This window comes from Pelmatolapia mariae, linkage group LG3_W, assembly GCF_036321145.2.
Source record: "Pelmatolapia mariae isolate MD_Pm_ZW linkage group LG3_W, Pm_UMD_F_2, whole genome shotgun sequence".
In the NCBI taxonomy this organism is placed as follows: Eukaryota; Metazoa; Chordata; class Actinopteri; order Cichliformes; family Cichlidae; genus Pelmatolapia; species Pelmatolapia mariae.
In genome coordinates this window covers 83,583,082-83,588,723 of record NC_086229.1, presented here as the reverse complement: position 1 = coordinate 83,588,723, position 5,642 = coordinate 83,583,082, and positions in this window count along the sequence as shown.

The following is a 5,642-nucleotide window of genomic DNA, read 5'->3' as shown; positions in this document are numbered from 1 at the left end:
AATGGCTTTTGTAATAAGATGTTTCTTCCTCTGTCTGCGTTAAAATAACAGGATAATCTGTACATAAACTTTCTGTCATCGCCCTCACGTGCGCACACGCCGCTCGGCAATCACGTCCTGACCTGCCAAATCCAGCTCGTTCCTCGGCTCTTGAGGGAAGTTAAATCTTCTTACTGGGATATTGATAGCTTCAGAAACAGTTGGGGAGAGGGGGATGTTAATTGCAAATGTTTCGGAGCAAGATCAGTGTGAAATCCCTGCTGCGCTGGAGCCTGTTCTGGCTGTACTGCTTTGTGTCACTGCCTCTCTAATGTTGAAGGTAAACCTTGCGGTTGGGAGAAGTGTGCCTTGCTAGATTAAACTTAGAAACTAGAAGCGATTCCTTATAAACAAAGTTGGTTGAGCTCTGATAAACTTTCTTGAGAAGCTTTTCCCCTCTCATTCTGTGGGTCAGCAGCTTAGTCTAGACAAGCTCTGTGTGGCTGGCGATGCATGAATACCATGAGGAGTATGAACAGCAGGACTCTTGAACAAGACTACAGGGGAAAAAAATTCTGCTGTACCACCCTTGATGCCTCATCATCACAGCTTTGCAGGTGGCAGTTTAGTGCACAACAAGTTTCTGTCCTTTTAACATATAATCAAAGTGCTGTCTGAGCTGGAGGGTGAAAGCATGTAGCTCCTCGTTTTACCCATTAATCTATAAACTGGCTTCCAGTGAAGTACTGGTGAACCACACAACAAATTATATTGGGAGTGTTTGTGTATATTTTAATCCGAAAGATATTTCAAATGTCACTTAAGTCAGCTTCACTGGCTCAGTAGTGCAGTGGTATACACATACACCTAACAGACAAAAATTTAATCCAAGGAGAAGATACACGTCTCTTGGGAAGGGCATCTGGTGTAGAAACCTGCCAAATCAAATATGTGGCGCCACCTGCTGTGATAGTCCCTTGTGAATAAGGGAGTAACCAGAACTAGCTTACTTAGGTTAGCTTAATATAGGCTGCCACAGAGAGCATGTAAGAGATGGATGGATTTTAACATCGTAGCTGTCACTGTCTTTATTTACTTCGTATGGTGTGTGGACTCTTATTTGGTCACACTATTAAGCTTGGTTACCGAGCTGCATCCATAGATAGATAACTTTAACCAGGGAAGAAAGAATTGCACGTGGTGCCCTGCAAACACATTATAAATTATGTAATATGAAATGTATGTGTGTATATATGAATACATAAATCTAAAATCCCACAGTTACACGAGTCAAGAACAAGCAGACATGTTAAAAAAACATTGTTTGTGAATAACATCTAACAGAAACTTGAATGTTGTGCAGCAGCATACTGCAGTGATGACGACTTACACGAAACCATTCTAAATAAAGATTGTGTGTATCACACAGACACGGGTGCAAGCTAATAGATTCTTAGTTAACATATGAACAATACTACAATCATTCATACTAGAATATGCCTGAAAGGCAGAAATCGAGAGATCCAGTTCAGTCACTTAAAGTAGCTGAGGTGAAGCCTCCTGCTGGCTCCCACCTGGCTGTAACTAACAATGCATCATTTTAAGACACTTCAAATGGGTGTTCAGAAGAAATCTGATGTCTTTAAAGCTTCACAATGGAGTAAATTAAATCTAGAGACCAAAACAGTTTTGTTTTTTCAGGGTGTAAATGTGATTATTTCTGCTGTAAAGTTGGATGTTTTATTCTGGGAGTCTGTGGGGATTCACTCACTTTTGCAGTCAGACTCGAGGAGCCATTCGAGAAACCGCAGTTTTTTGCATTTTTACATTGGCTTCATTTTTCAGAAATGGATGCTGCATAAGAATAACCTGAAGCAAACGGACATTACACTGTGGGCAAAGAAGGCACCATACTTTTTTACTCGATTAAAAGAATTAATCCATTATCAGAACGAGTGAATGTGCAAACAAACGCAATGTATTTAACCGCTTCTCTGCACCTTTCTTCTCCTGCAGGTGGACTGTCGACCGTATCACCATAACCTTCCTTTTGTCTCTTCTGCATCTCAACTTTACATCAATTGTAAGGAAATATACTTAAGCCTGAACTAAAGATAGAGGCAAAAAATGAACCAGTAAGCATTTTCACAATCTCTGTAGTGTCTGGATGTAGGCAGGCAGAGATAGTAGACCTGCTACTAAGGGAGTTTTAAATTAAGCCTGCAGATTGTGTAATATGCTAAGTCAGGAAATTAGCATGCGCGCTTCAATATTTTTGGACTTTTGGGAGACGAGTTTTTAAGTGGATGGCCTTTTGCTTGGGAACATCCACAGAAACCACAAAATGGTACCAGAGAGATTAGTCTTTCTCCGAAGTGAAGCCAATAGAAAACCCATTAGTTTGAGCTGATCTGGAAATTATATGGAATTGATCCTGGGGTAAGAACAGTTTTTCATGCTCAATACTTCCCATTGATTCACCCTGCCATAATTACAAATGAAAATCATTACGTCTCCAAGTTGTATTTTGTTAGTGTCTGATGTGAGGCTACACGAGGAGAGCATGCGGTCTTATTTTCTTGCTCTTACTCTTGCGTCTGCATGGGGATGGATGTTCATACATATGAATACGCGTCTCTGTATTATTAACAGTGAAATCTGGACCGAGCTGGGATGCGGTTCATCCTTTGTTTGGCTATTAAAAGTTGAAGCCAAGGGCTTGCGGAGCACCGCATGAGAGTCGTCTCTGCATTTAATCCCACAGCTGTTACGCATCCATCCTTACACTTTGTGCTGATGTTGTGTGTGGAGTGGGCGGAGGACATTTATGTGGCTTTTTGACAGTAACTCACCAAAAAGTAGCAACCGCAAACAAATTCCAGACAGGTATTGTTCACTGTGTTTCCAAACAGTGTGAATCACCAGCTTGCTACAGCTCAATCTCCTACCACCCACAGAGTCCTGGATGGTGCCTCATCATCATTTGAGTCCGTGGGTAGGGAAGTTTATTGCAGAACACCTCAGCGTTTCAGGAAATCCATCCGCCCACCCAGTCCTCCCATCCCACGCCGGTCCTTCCCCCCACCAGCACCGAGACAGGTGTCTTATCTCCATCGCGCAGCACAAGCACAGCCAATCTTCCAGGAAGATGGCGACCGCAATGTGACAAATCCATCTGTCCTGGTTTGAATTTGTATGCTAATTTGAAGTAATAGCCCCTCTGGTGACAGTGCAAGGGAACAATTCAATCACGCCATCTATGACAGTTGCTTTCCAAGCCTTCTCTGTGATACGGGGAGTATATGCACGTACCGCCGGGTTAGGGCTTGATAGATTGGTTATGTAGGGGAGACGTGGCATGTAGACTGCATGTTTAAAAATGGCCTGCCAGTTTCAGACCACTCACGCAACTACCGAAGGCACCTGTGCAGAAACGTGCAGCCGCCACCTGTGGGCGGAGGGGGAGTGGGGGAGGCGACAAAATATTTGATCTGACCTCATTTATTTCCCCACAACGCTGGTAGCCGCCCTGAACTTTCACCCAGTTTCGCTGCCGCAGCCTCCGTGAGAGATGTGCGAATGATAGAAGTATCCCCACATAAGATCACACCAACACAATTGTTACATTGTCACACTGAATTATCGCAGGCTGCTGATTTGATTCAGTGAAAAGCTTTTATGTGTCACTGGGCAAGACGAAGAAACAAGTTGAAAGAACACAGAGGATCGAGGCACAAGTATAGGAACAAACTGAGCTGCGCCTCACTCTCAGAGGGAAGCCGGATGCTATTTGTGATTTCTCTCGTGTTGCGGCACTCCACCGCAGCGTACGAATGTATAGGGCTCCATAATCTTTAAATTAATCTACAGCACAGGACAGATTATGGCTGATGGTGACAGATAAGGCTAAAGAACAAGCTGCCATTCGTTTTGCTTGCATCATTCTTTTTCTTTGCCTCCAGATCAGAGACTGCTTTCCTTCGAGACACCGAGTCGGTTTGCCAGAATCCCGCCCATTCCAACCCCCGACTTCAGCGCAAGTGTCACGGAAAGATCAAAATCTTGCTAAATTCTTTATTTTAAGTATTTTTTTCCCCGAACACAGAGGATTGTAATGTGTTTTATCATAATGTACGATGTTGACACTGCTCACAAGCCTCACGGCAATGAGCTAGATGAAACGTGAAGGCTGGGTTACGGCCAGTCACTGTAGCAAACATTCGCTGTCTTTCTCCCACTCTCTGCCGCAGTGAATTCTTGACAATTTCTGCATAGGAAAGAGAATATGCAACACTGTGCCAATTGACCATACTTCAAAAGGGTGCAGATCACGCATCTTGATCAAACGAAGAGGCCGGCGAAGAAGACTGACGCTCGAAAGGCCCGTCTGACTGCGTGGGTCTCATGTCACGATAAATGGTGTGCTAAAAGACAGCTCTTCAAATGAGCCCTGTTAGCAGCAAAATGAGAGATTGTCCGTGCTCAGCATGGCTGCACGCGGGTAACACTTATTCCGTGGCACAATGTTGTACTGGTTTGGCTGCTAAGGGCTTGTTTTCCCACAATGCTGTACAATTATTCTGATGGTTTGATGTGCAGTTAGGAATTTAGTCTAAAGCTGTAATTTCACTTTAATTGGGAGGCCTTTAATCAGTCATAATGGGCTTGATTCAGTCTGACGCCTCTATCTGTGACTTACAAAATGATAAAGCACACTGAAGAACACATGGAGAGCAGGGTTGTGAAGATTGAAATGCAGAATTAAAGGGGTTTTAAAACAGAAATTTTAATATCTCAATCCACCTACATGAATCTTAGTCGTGAAAGCCAAGTGATGTGTCTAGAGTTGTTTAGCAGGTTTACATAAAGGAACACTTACTGCCCCCTTGTTGCATTGCCTAGCTATAGTGTGTAGCCCCATGGAGGCTCAGGAGTTATGAGTCAACCCTGCAGGATTTTCAAAGGAACATAAACTATTTTGAGGTGTAGTAACACCAACAGCAACATCATGATTTCACTTTAAACTTTAGTAAGACAGTATAAACACTACAGTGAGTTAATAAATCTTAAGATGTTCAGTAAAAACCTACAATTTTTCTTTAAAATGTCAAATGACATTTTTTGCTTTGTAAGTATGTGTATTATGTATGTAAATGTAAGTAGTTTAGCCATATTTTTTGTATAAGTTGACGAATTATTAAATATGTGGAGTAATTGCATGTGTATTTTGATTACAAGGCAATTCAAGCACTCATTATCTCATCATCTGGGAATAAATGAATTAACCTGCGGTTATATGTTCATCTGGTGCCATGTGCTGTTACATTTTGTACATATTTTGTGCCTGTCAATTGATCTAAGTTCTGTGAGACGAATATGGTGTACAGATGCTTTCAAGAGTTGACAGAAAGCTTCAGCAAGAACTTACTTTTGTTTACAGTAAAGGCCCATTTTACCTCTGCAGTTGTTTTGGCTTATTCCGAATGATTAAACCTCTGCCAAGGCTGAAGCTAGGCCAAGCTACGCCGGAAAATGGGAACTATGTGCTGTCAGCAGTCTTTGTGAATATATAGGACAAATAGTAAAGGTGGAGGTTGCCTCACACTAACAGGCACAAGAAAACTAACAGGAGAGCGAGAGAGATGTCAATCAACTCAGTACAC